At 41.5% G+C, this 13705-nt stretch overlaps 1 long non-coding RNA gene across 1 annotated transcript; it reads right to left on the bottom strand.

The window, feature by feature from the left end:
- Positions 1-566: 566 nt before the first annotated feature.
- Positions 567-3542, bottom strand: LOC118995191 (uncharacterized). Its single transcript, XR_005068223.1, has 4 exons — positions 3503-3542; positions 3181-3234; positions 2988-3044; positions 567-617 (listed from the first exon to the last, which is right to left on the bottom strand). It is a non-coding gene; the product is annotated as an uncharacterized LOC118995191 (long non-coding RNA).
- Positions 3543-13705: the final 10163 nt, after the last annotated feature.

The raw sequence follows: 13705 nt of genomic DNA, 5'->3' as shown, positions 1-13705 counted from the left end.
TTAAATTTCGACCTCAATTATCTATTTATTTATATTCAGACACTTCTTTTCTGCATCAAAAGAATTTTCAGTTTTCATTTTTCAATATGTTACGGTACACGAGATTGTAAGTAAACAGCAATTACAAAACACCACAGCAGACTCAAGGTATTTCAGGTAGGACCCATGGATAATGCGCATCCCCATTCTTCCCTCAAAAATTTTGGAGAAAAGTGCACACCGTACATTGCAAAAGGTCGTAATGGCTATTAGTCAGAGCTATGGAAGAAATGCTCAAGCCACATAGGAAGACGGGGGCTCTCACAGGCAGGGGTAGGACCACAGTGGGCCTCATACCTGCCCTCAGAGAAGGAGCTCTGAGGCCTGGGCCTGGCACATCTGGATGAGGGAGTGTGAGAACACTCGTTGTCTGGGCTGACCCAGCTTGCCAGCTCTCAGGCATGCTGTGCTCCCTGAGCAAATGCAGGCCCCTTTCCCTTACCCACGGTCCCATTCACGGGCCCACACTAGCCGTACAAACAGAAATCTGACAAAAACCCCAGACACTCAGTTCAGAAACAACTCACCTCCTGGAAGTCCTGCTTGGGTGCCCCTTTCTCCTATGGATGTTGTGGCCTCTGAGAGAGAGAAGAAGGGGAGGAGTAAAGGCTGGGTGGTGGGGGAGGGCACACTGCACTGCTGTCACCCAGGTAGCACTCCAGCTGGCAGTGTGCGGCTTTCCCACACACATTCAGACTTGCCTAGGACGGAATTCCAGGTGGCAAAGCTTTGGCAGAGAGTATACCAGTCATGCCTACAGGCAAGGGTCAGGGCTTCCTAACTCAATGTGTGCGTGCTGCGGGATCGAAGTAGAAACCTGAGGTCTCCATGTAGCAGCCGGCCAAAGCCCTGTGAGTTTTAGTACTGAGAAGCTCTCTATGTGTGTCCCATGGTACATCTATTCCTAAAACCATTATATTGAGTGTTCTCAACCACCCCATCTCTTTACTGGAGAGGAAATGAACCTTTCTATATTACTCTTCATCTGTCATTTGTTTGACTTTCTGACAGGCTAGTGAATACTCTTGAGATTCAAGACAGTGAGGAGTCAATGGAAGGATGGGCTTGTGTTTTTCAGTCTGCATTTGCTCAATTGTGTACACGTTATGCTCAATAGTCTACACATACAGCCATAGTGCAAATATATTTTAGAAGGCTGTATTCTTCTAATTACATTTTGTTGATTATGTACTTAGAGCTGTCCCATTTCCCCCTCCTTTCATTTCTTTCTGTCTTGCACACCCCTCATATCCCCATTCTCCCCTTTAGTTCATGGCCACGGGGTCTACATACACCTTTTCAGATTCTACACGTCCTTTACTATTCTCAGCCCCCGCCCTGTCTATACTGTACCTGCCATTTGTGCTACCTACTCCCTGTACCTTTTCCCCCACTTCCCCACCCTCTACTTCCCCACTGAAAATACTCCACGTGATCTCCATTTATGGGATTCTGTTCCTATTCAGGATGTTTGCCTAGGTTGGGCTTTTTTTTGTTTGTTTGTTTTATGTTCGGCTGTATATGATTGTCAGTTTGTTTTAATTTTACTGTTCATATTTTTTATCATTTTCATTTTCTTAGTTAATTTCCTTTAAGTTTTCATATTTTACTGGCTTGGTGAGGATGAACTCCTTTAACTTGACCTTGTCTGATAAGCACTTTATCTTCCCTTCCATTCTCAATTATAGCATTGCCGGATACAGTAATCTTGGATGACAGTCCTTGCCCTTCATGACTTTGAATACTTGTTTCCAGCCCCCTCTTGCCTGTAAGTTTTCTACTGAGAAATCAGCTGAACAGTCTTATGGGAACTCCTTTGTAGGTAAGTGTCTCCTTTTCTCTTGCTGCTTTGAACATTCTCTCCTTCTCATTAATCTTGGGTAATATAAGTATAATGTGGTTTGGTGTGTGCCTAAGAGTTTCAGAAGATCTTCAAAAGTGGTTATTCTGAAGTGTAGGTAGTAACTAGGAGCCCTCAGCAGTAACTGTTCCCACGTGGGCTTTCCCACTTTCCGTGAGGAGTGGTTTTGGCCTCTGAGGGAGAAAATATGGAGAGGAGTAAATTGTAGAATGTGTAAGGATCACAGTAATATCTGGTGGTATCTCATCTTATATGTGGTGCTAGGTTAAGAAACAGTCACACTGGAGGCATCTGATTTTAGAGAGGACAGGAAGAAAATCTATGTCACCCTGGTGACTCCCCTGTGTTGGAAGTGCCAAGGCCAAGAGTTGTGCCTGGGGCTGCCCCAGCTGTACTTGAACCACAAAGGGTCTGACATCTTCGATGTATTTCCTGTTTGTCTCCTGAAACCTGGCCTTTTCAAGGACTCCATGTGTATCTGTGTTATAATGAAGGGCCCTGTCCCTGCTTCCCAATGACCTGAGAATGGCCATCTTTCCTATGACCAATACTAGTTGGAAATCTCCAAACCTCGTAGTATTTTCAACATCAGCAACTTACCCAAAGATCCCACTTTTGTCAAATATTATTAAAAACATGGCTTTGGCCTAGATTCACTAGTTACACTCAGAAGGTAATGACCACTTGAAATCCAAAAAAGATTTCAGCTTCCCAGAGAAATATCACTATCATCCTCTTGGACATGAAAACCTTTGCAGAGGATATGCCTGTTTACAGATTCACATTGCTTTCTTCTCTTCCCAGAGACATACTATGTCTCATCCTCCCCTGGGGTCTTAGTGATGTGCATGCCATCAAAGGCGGGAACTCTCATAACTGCTTTCACCTGTGGCCCTTCTTTACAAAGTAGCCTCTGGTAATGAGACTAGAGGCCAGTACTGAGGGTTTCTCAAAGTCTGTTAAATCTGAGAAAACCTCAGCCCAAGTGCAGACCACTCTGCTGCAAAGCACACCTCCCGGGAAGCAAAGCTAAGACGACTCATCATGAAAGTAGAACCCCACCCAAACTGCAGGAACTCTTTCTCACCAGGTCTGGATCCACTGCCAGAAGTGCCGCCGCTGCCTTCTGTCAATGTCGTGGCCTCTGAAGGCAGAACATGGTGAGTGTTGAGGACACAGAGTTTAAGATAGGAGGAAACAGTTACGTTCACCTTGTATCACTGCAGGCCTACTAAGTATTCTGGGAGTTAAAGTATTGAGATTTCCTCCCGTTTACCTACCAGTGTGGGAACTCCCAGGTATAATGGTCGTCCTAGGCTTTTCCCTTGTGGCACCTATCAATGAGAAAAATAAACGTATCAGCCCAGCATGCTCTCTCCTTTCAAATTGAAAGAAGCACATGGCCTTGGGCAACCAAAAAAAAAAATCCTGGGACTTCTCTTACTATAAGAAATCAACTGCCAATTCCTTTGCACACTTTCCTTCCCTGACCCACCCTTTCAATATTGTTGCTACTGGAGTCCTCCCCCCACCCCATGCCACCTCCTCACACCCCATGTCCCCTGCCACTGAAAATGAACAGAGACCTCATGCCAGCCTCACCTGTTTCACTTCCTGTCCCTGGACTCCCTGGGGCAGCAGAGGTGACTAAAAGAGAGAAGAGGCAGATGATGAGTTTATCTTTCTAAGTGTCATTCCTCAATTACTTGGGGCATTGTGATTTCCTGATGTTTAAGGTGGGACTGTGGGACTCTCATCCTCTCAGAAGCTACCTGGCTTGGAATTTGGTGAGCTGCTGCTGGCTCCAGGAGGAAGCGCAGAGGTACCTGGGAACAAACCAGAGGGAAACGTCAACATAAGTATGCATTTCATAACTATGCTGAAATTTGTCAGCAAATCCCTGGGGTGATGTTGTTTTAGGACTTTGAGTGTAATTCTGAGCACAATATTCAAAGTTGCTTCCCATAACGTGGTTGCATCCTAGGTGGTGGAGACCAGCGGTGAGCAGTACAAACCACAAAGAAGTTGAAAGGTGTATTTTGCCATGTATAATGCGCATCCAAGTACCTGTCCCAAACTTCCAGGGAAAAATTTCATTGAATTTCGACCTCAATTATTTACTTACTTATATTCAGATACTTCTTTTCTGTATCTTAAAATTTTTTAGCATTTATTTTTCATAATGCAACAGTACAAGAGACTATAGGTTACCAATAGTCACAAAACACCACAGCATACGCAAGAAATTTCAGGGATGATCCTTGTATAATGCACACCCCTATTTTTCCCTCAAGTATTTGAGCAGAAAAGTGCACACGGTACATGGCGAAATATTCCAGGTTCTTTGTTGATATCAGCTGTAAGATTTTCAAGAATTACTTATGCCTGCGCATTTCCTCCTTGATCTTAGATTCAATTATTCTGTAGAGGTTTCTTCAGTATTTTCAAAAATTCCTCTGTCAGGGAGGATGTAGTGAAGATTGCAAAGCATTACCCAAACCCCACTTCACACTCAGAGCCTCAGAAGATCTAAGGAACGTGTGTCTTGGAATTCAAAATACTGTATGTGTTGCTCTAAGTCACCTCTCAGCTGATGGTAGAGAAACACCATCATTAAGCCCATAAATGTAGGGAAGGTAAAGTCATGAACATGTGCATTTACTAATAACTATTAACTTATTGAAGCTGCTGGTGACTGCCCTAAGGTCAGTAAGAAGATGCTTCAAAACCCCCTATTCCACACTGCTCTGCCTCCCAGTGCTGTGCCTGGGGCAGTTGAGTGTCCATTGGTGCTTTTGCTCCCAGGTGCTGGTGTGAAGTCCTCTGCTTCTCCCGAGGTGCCTGACATAACAGCAAGGAAGGGACATTCCTTCTAGAGCTGCAGGATTCTACCTGTCGCTCTCTAATGGGACAAAATGAAGGCTCCTAATACCAAAAAAAAAAAAAAAAATCTTAAAATGGTGCCTAGGATTTCTGCAGCCTGATGGTCTAATGTCACACACAGCTTAACCCTTAGCTTAACCTATACCCTTTAATGGTACTTAAATATTCAGTACCATCTAATGCACACGGAGGTGTACATCCTGACTTGCCTGATTTTCCTGGGCTTGTACTTGGTTCTCTGGGTGTAGTGTCTTCTTCGAGTTCTACTACTGGTGCAGTAGGGGCCCCTGATCCAGCTGAAAAAAAGATATATACCATTTAAAAGATACTCTAGACATGGATCTACTCATTTAGTTTTACATCAATCCTCTGAGGCAACTGAAGTTATTCTTCCCATTTAACAGTCATGGTGGAGTGACATCTTCGGGTAGATGGCTTGGTTGTCAGCACATGCGGAAGCCAAACCCATGTGGTCTAGCTCCCGAGTTCCTGCTGTGAACTCTGCTTCTCACACGGCCTCTGGTGAAGGGCCACACTGTAAACATGTCCATCTGCCCTTATTGATGTTTTGGGGAAACACCATAACTTAGAGAAGTAAAATTATTTAAAATCCAATCATCCCAAACATACACTTTTATTTAAGAGGTATAAAACCCCTAAATAAATTTGCTGTTTCTAAATGCCTCTTCTCTGTTTTAATTACTGTGTCATCACGGACCAGCACAAACTGTTCTGATGGCACTCACTTGAGGAGACAACCTTCATAGCTCTGTTTAAAACTTACTGCCTGGTTACCAGGAAAGAAAATAGAAAAACCTGATTGACTTGTCACTATTACATAAATATTCCTGGTCCAAATTTTAGGAAATGTAGACTAAACAGCCGTCACTGCTCTCATGAAAATTAACCCATTTTTTAAATTTGTGCTGCTATAGATTCCAACTTCAACACATTCTTTTTATGTAACTATTTTGTTCCAAAAAGTATGTGACATGATTTTGAATCTAGAAAATTACTAAAGGAAAAGTGTATTAATAGAAAATGAGAACATAAGTTATTTAATAAAATCAGACCAAGAATTAGTTAATACAGGCATAAAGAGAAGTCCCGTGCTGACAGCTGAGTGTTCCCAAGTCCATTCCTTTCTGGCCTGGGATACTGGCTATGGTGTAAACTGGGAAGGAAGTGGAGAGTGGAAATGTTCTCAACTTTGATAACCACCAGTTTGTAAAGGGCTTGTTAAGTAATACACTGTGCTGGGTTCCACTCTTAAGTGCTTCTCGTTCTAGAGAGGTGGGCCTCAAGAGTTGCATTTCTGAAACATTCTCAGGAGACGTAGATGCCATTGGAGTGGGAAGCACACTTTGATCACCACTGAGTGAAGGGAAGAGGAGTCACGTGGACCACTGCCGAAACCAGCAGAATATGCGTAACAGGTGAGCACAAGCAGAACCAATGTGATGCAGAGGAGAAAATGCAAGAGGTGCTTACGTTAACTACTTCCTAAGGGGGAGGGGGGAACTCATCATGTTTGTTTTAATCAAAATTAACTATGCTCAAGGAATAACAATAATGTTTTATTCCTGATACAATCCTTGAAATTTAGCCAGTGATGCACATGGCCAAGCATATACTCATATGGCTTTGGCTTTCTCTAGTTTTTTCCTTATTTGTTTTTTGCTTTGTTTTGTCTGGATAATCATTCAAACAAAACAAAACCAATGCTCTTAAGCATAGCCCAGGAAATGGTGGAATGATTGCAAGAAGGCTAAAGATTCTGAGTTCTAATCCTGCTTCTGTCAGCTTTAAGAACTTTTATTGTTTTCTTTTTAATTTCAATAAGTAGACTACTGCATGGCTTTGTGTGTATTATAGTACATTATATATATGAACATAATTCAGAAATGTTGGCACACCAGAGCAATATGCCATTAATATTTTACTGATAAATAAAGATGAATTATTGAATGCTTTCGTAAAATGGCCAGGTAACATGATGCAGGCATTGGTCCCCCCAGTAACTAATGCTGTACCCAGAGTGCAGTGGTCCTGAGTAGAACAGATGACAACCTGTGAGAAGAAGCTGCGGGAGAAATAGCATTTGACTCATTTCTTTCTCTCACCGTCTCTGAAGTCTGTGTCGCCTGTAGTTTTGGTTTGGGCTCCTGTGGTTGCACCTGCCGACGCTCCAGTGGTCCCTGAGGAAGGCAAAGGAAAAACAAATGCATGCTAGTACCGAGAGCACTGGCGCTATCAACACTCCAGATAAGGGGTTTGTATACATGTGACAATGGGACAAACATTATGGAACCAAGCTGTGTAAAAACTGAATACTCTACATATTAATTACATATAAAGAACACCTACACCTCTTATTACTTGTAAGTCAGGTATCTCTTTTTTGTAAAATATTGCACTCGGCTGCAGTGCATGAAACTAGGTGCTTAGATGAGGCTGTGCACTGTGTTCTGAATTTGTGGACCTGACACTCCAGGTATCCTATCTGGCTTGGAACTCTGTGAGCTGCCACTGGCTCCAGGCAAAAGCATGGTGGTACCTGTTAACACAAGGACAGTGAGCCTTCAACAGTAGCACACATTTGTTCATTCCACTAAAATGTATTAAGCAACATTATTTAGGACTTTGCATATGTCACTGACCAGAATATGCAAAGATTTCTCCCCTATGTGACTCCATTCTGGCAGTGGGAGACCAGCGGTGAATAATAAATATGACAGATAAGTCAGTTTGATATCTGTTAATGAGTGCTGTGGAAAATCATATATAACAAGGGGGCCTTGGCAGAGGCTTGCTTGCAGCTGGGCCTCATCCCTCCCATCCAACAGCTTGCTTTACAAGCTTGGGCCTCTGAAAATAACAGGGTCATGGGAGGCCAGAGAATCCCTGGGCTGAGCTGGTTTTCTGACTTGGCATATTGTGTTCCCAGAAGAGAGGTAGGCACATGTCGTCAGCCTGCCTTCCCCTTCAGGTGTTCATCATGGCCACACTAACAGAGATTGTACTGGAAGAAGAGAAGATGAAGAAGCCTCAGACATAAATAGCTCACCCCCTGTAAGTCCTGCTTGGCTTGTCCCCTTCCCAACCACAGAAGTTGTGGCCCCTGATAGAGGAAAAAAAGGGAAGGACTGAAGTCTGGGGTGTGGGAAATTCACACCCTATGTTCTGATAACACATTATCTAACATGCCAAAATCTAGTTTTTGCATGTGTTTTCTCATGTTCCCTGTGCTGTAAGTTTCAGATTCCAGAGTTTTTTTAGGGATTATGCCAGTAGTGCCTACAACAAAAAAGGGGGGGTCATCACTAATTCAGTTGCCTATTCACAACTTGATTTGAATAGGAACCTAAAGTCTCCAGGTAACACCAAACTATCATTTTACGTTCCAAGATTTCATCCATTTGTGCCCCATGTAAAAAGTTTTTATGGCTCTTTTTAATTTCTTCACCATCCTGCCTATTACTTTGGAGAAGAGAGAAGACATTTCTCTCCACATCACAATTTTGCGTCGGTAATTTCTTCTTCATGGTGGCCTAGTAAGGGCTCTCGGAAGCTCAGCCACAAAAGAGTGCACCGCAGGACCTGGCAAGTGTTGTTGATGTTTTCCTGACATTACTATGAAGAACAGGTAGTAGTTTAGATCACTCACCTGTGACTATTCCAAATCTGCTGGTTTTGCTTTCTTCCAGGAGAGTGGTGGCCTCTGGGGGACAGAGTGAAGAAAGAGGTGAATGGAGAGTATTTGAGGATCATTGAGAAGATATGATGGTACCCCTGCAATGGAAAATCCCGGAGGAGACATCCAGTCTCAGAGAGAGGATGGGGAAGAGTCTTTTCAACTTGTTACCTCACCTGTCCTCGAACTTCCTGGGACAATAGTTGTGCCCGGGGCTACACCTGAGGTGCCTGAAACACAAAGGGGACTGTGGTCACCACAGGTCGTGTTTCTTGTTTAAAACCATGCACCTACAAAGAACCTAAGTATATTTTCATTTATCTCACTGACTCACCATCCACCTGTCCTTTGGTATGAGCCCTGTGTTTTTCCTCACTAACCATTTTGTTGCCAAAATTTTCTAGGGTCTGTGTTCTCTACCTGAGACAAACTTCGGGGCATCATTCTCTTTTGGGAGACTGTTGGGTTTCTTCCACACTCACCTGTTTTCATCCCAGTGACTTCACTTTCCGAGGCTGCAGTGGTACCTGCTATGGGTTGGAAGCACAAGGAACACGTGAGTGCTCTGAAGACTTCAGACTATCTGAAAATATTGTGCTCTTTCTTGCTTTGTTGTAAAATGCCTACATCCGTACAGGGCAGACATGTTGCCAGGGTTTATGTAGCTCTTCTGGCTTTTTTAGGAAAGAAAGTATCCTCACTTTCCTCCACAAATCTTATACTATTTGTAATTTCAAAAGATAACTTACTCAGAACTATTGGCACAGTCTTGCTGTGTCGAAGGATGACAGCTATAATTCCAAACTCTGTTATTATTAGCTTTGTCGGACAAGATTTCAAAATGCAAAAAAGAATTCGTTCACCCAAAACGCAGCATCCCTAAAGGACGGGCGAACTGCTCTCCAGAAACCTTTTCTCCATCTCAGCTCTCCTACAGGCATTATAACTAGTGGTTATCAGAAGGTACGCACTGCTTTGAATGTACCCGCAGTGGGGTCCACACCTTCTGTGGGAGTTGTGGCCTCTGAGGGAGAAAATAGAAGAGGCAGTTCTGGGTGTTTGGGAGGAGGTATTTGGTATTATGTCTATCTCAGGAAGTCTTCGGAAGCTGCATTTCCATCATATCCGTAGTGATAGTTTTCTTCTCACTTCAACTGAACCTGTGTTGTAAACACCTGTTTTCATAGATGTCGCAGCTCGCTGGTTAGGCCCTCAGTGGCATCAACAGAGGATGACTCTACTGGATCGGGTGGATGATTATTGAAACACAAGGACCAGAAAGAGTTTTATATCAGTGGACAAGATAGGACAAAAATACCTGCCTTCTTGGAACTTGTATTTGAATATAAATGCTAAAAGAATGCAGAAAACAATTAAGAAAAAAGTAAGATGTTCTATAGAACAAACTTTATTTTTTGCTTATCTTTTAAAAGTGTTCCATGTTAAAAAAAAGATGTCAGGATGCAATAAAGCTAATAATATCTGTGAAAATTATAGGTGACAAAACTAATATTCTGAGAAATAGGGTAGTTTGTTTTTTAATGAAGAGTATAGTTCTAGAGTTGCTATTATTTATTTGATTGATTGTGCATGATTATAAACAACCTGTGTGGAGTTTAAACATTAAGTAAGGAATTCAATACACCTTTGTTATAATTTCAGAAGGCATAAGAATAGAAGAAGAAAAAGCCCTAAGCTACCAAAATCTAATTTGATGTCATGTTTTATTAAGTTTATAAATGATAACTTCTGCTATCATAAATCTATTCTAGTTACTGTAACAATTTCTCGAGTGTACACTTATAATCTTATATTTACTTACCTGTTCCTTTAGGCTCTACTGAAGGAACTAAATATTAAAAAGAAATATATATATATCTTTTGTCTCATAAAGATTAATTTGTATTAAATTATAATTGGGAAGAACATCACTGTCTGTAGCTTTTTTTCACAACACAAATTGAAAAGATAAAAATATTATTTCAAATTGCATTGTGCAGAAATATATTTTGGTCATTTTTATTCCAATTTACCTACAGTGAGTACTGGTGAAGTTTTGATATTTGGCCCTAAAAGAGGAAAGATTAAATTCATGTTCCAATTAAATAATATACTTGATTTTCATTTTAATAATTTATTTCAGTGCTTCAACTGCCATTTTACATAAATGGATTTTTTAAATATAAAAACAGAAATGTTATTTTTGTAGAAGTTTAATTTGATACTCGAGTCAGGATGAGAGATCTTTTGGAAGAGAAACTGTAACATGTTCCAGAAAGGAAGCATTGGTGAGTTACATGATATCAAACTGAAACAAAAACCATGCCTTTTTCTCAAGTGAAATATTTACACTCAGCAACTCTTGTTTGGTTGCATTTAATTAAGGACTAAAATCTCTAGTTTGGAAAATGCAAATAAATAAATAAATAAATAAAATACACACTGTACCCCAACAGCCACATATCCTAGATCTGTGCTATTAATTCATTTTATAATTACAGTGTTTCATAAAAAATATAAAGCATGTGAATTCATTTATATAACCCTTGATTGAGTAAAGAATAATTATGAATTCAGTCTGAATCAAATCCTTGAATTGTTTTCTAGTGCCTAGTTTGTAAAATAATTTTACATTAGTGGTGTTTTGAATAGTTGGAATAAACGTAGCAAAACTCTTTACCCGAAAAATTTATAACCAATCGATTCCATATATTATCAATAATTTAGTCACTAAAGCTCAGGTTCTATTAGATAACCTGCAAATTGAGGAATGAGGTCTTTCTCAACTATCACAGTGGTGCAGAAACCACTAGTGCAGAAACTTAAATAATAATGTACTGTACACTTGAATAAACAAGTTGGTCCATGTATTGTTATAAAAAATGCACTAAAAGTGTTTGTAAATTTTATGACATTTGAGTAGTTGTAAAAAGAAGGAAGTGATTGATTTTTCATTCATACAACAATAGCATTATAGTTTTGTCAAGTACAATGCCTCAAATCTTTCTATTTCAAAACAAATGCCACAGTTTAACTTCCATAAAATACTTTAATCCTCTTTTTATTACCTGCTGTTGCAGTTATTACAGTGAGGAATGGAGGAAATTAGTTTAATACATATTAAAAGCAACATTTTACTAGTGGGTCTTCAAGATCGCTGTATATTTGCCTCGCAGGAAAACACTCTGGTGAGGAACACAGCTCTGGAGTCAGTAAACAATGGGTAAAAACACAGCTACACTACTGGACTGGCTGTAGAACCTGGACCAGATTAGGTAAGGGCTGTTTCAAGTTGCTCATGAGTGAAATAAGATAACAATACTTCTTCAAGTAGTTGGATGAAATAATATAGTTAAAGGCATTGTAGTTAATAACCGGTGTTTTGATGAATCATTTGACCATTTTTATCTAGGCCAGAGCATGAAAGCAAGCCGAAAATACATCTAACACCCCTGTTCACTTACCAGTACTGATTCCTTTTGGTGCCATTGTGGAGCCAGGAATGCTTCTTATGGAACCTGAGGGTGAAAGTACAAAGTCACAAGCCGTGTTTTTATTTTGGGAGTCCACTTCCCAGACAGTATCAATGCAACTACTTTGAGTCCAGCAGCTAAAGTCTCAGTCCTGGTGTGAACCTATGTAAGAGAATATAAGGTCTTAAATATCTGACGATGTGGATCTGATTTTCTCACATTTATATTTCCCATACACTGATATTATGATTGGATTCAACAGAAAACCTCACGTTGAGCTACAGTCTGAGTCAGTAACTCCCTTCCCCACTCTTCCGATGTATCTCGGGTCGTTAATCTCAATGTGCTTTCACCTGCTTCAGTGGTTGTGCCATAGGGTTCTTCAGATGTGCCTGGTTGAAGAAATAATTGATTATTATTTTAACAGGATTCACTTTAGCAAAATGAACAACCCTATTGCTATTTAAGTAAATTTCAAAATAAAATGTTAATGATAAGCTAGGAGATATTTTATTAATTTCTCCAGAAATCAGGCCTCAGTAATGAACTTAAACACATCATTGTAATCTAGGTCACAGCCGTGCTTGTGCTATGTCAGCCAAGTCAGCCTTGACTACTCCATTCCAACGTGTGGCTGTAACCACTGTGCTTCCCATGCTTGGCACTGTGGTCGTTCCTACTGACCCTAGGAAGGAACCTAGTGAAAAAAAATTACTAGTAGAAATGATAATATCAATTATTAAGTTAATAAAAATTTCAGTTTGAAGCAAAGATGTTCTACAAAGGTCTGATCAGTATTCATAAATATTTGAGGTAAATAGACCAACTCTGACCAAATCGATATGTAGAGATGAAAACTAAAAATTGGACCATGATTAACAGTGCTTATGGTACCAGGTTTGCTTTCAGCTGACTTGACTTACCTACAGATGCACTCATCTCAATTCCCGGCTTCCCTGTCCTTACTCCTTCAGAGATTATCACAGTTGTGGTCCCTATTGTCTTCAAGACTTCAGTTGATACTGGCACTGTCCTCAAATCTTCCGATGATGTTACAGACCTCTGTGATGTTCTCACTAATGAGCCACTGGTACCTGAACCAACAAAAAAGGATCCCGTTGTGACGAATGCTTCAGGTGAAGGTCCCCCTGTTCCAGATGCCCCTTGAGTTGACCCAGCAGTCTCGGGAGACCCAGACTCTGAACCAGTTGTCCCTGGTCCTCCAGGGGTTCCTGAAGTGGTTCCTGACACTTCAGGTCCTGCACTACTTGTACCTGCAGCTGGGCCTGATGGTCCAGTTGTCCGTGATTTCCCAGGTGCAGATGAAGTGGTTTCTGACCCTATCAGAGACGTTCCTCTTGTTCCCGATTCTCCACCTGATGGTCCTGTGGTGCCTGATCCTCCAGATGATGGTCCACGTGTTCCAGGCGCCCCTTGAGTTGACCCAGCTGTCCCTGGAGAGCCAGCTGCTGAACCAGTTGTCCCTGGTCCTCCAGGGGTTCCTGCAGTGCTTCCTGGCACTTCAGGTCCTGCACTACTTGTTCCTGCAGCAGGGCCTGAGGGTCCAGTTGTCCCTGATTTCCCAGGTGCTGATGAAGTGGTTTCTGAACCTATCAGAGACGTTCCTGATGTTCCCGATTCTCCACCTGATGGTCCTGTGGTGCCTGATCCTCCAGGTGATGGTCCACGTGTTCCAGATGCCCCTTGAGTTGACCCAGCTGTCCCTGGAGAGCCAGCTGCTGAACCAGTTGTCCC

Source organism: Sturnira hondurensis, unplaced genomic scaffold (assembly GCF_014824575.4).
Source record: "Sturnira hondurensis isolate 20B ecotype Veracruz unplaced genomic scaffold, ASM1482457v3 Scaffold0009935, whole genome shotgun sequence".
NCBI classification, from domain to species: Eukaryota; Metazoa; Chordata; class Mammalia; order Chiroptera; family Phyllostomidae; genus Sturnira; species Sturnira hondurensis.
This window is presented reverse-complemented; position numbering and strand designations above follow the sequence as displayed.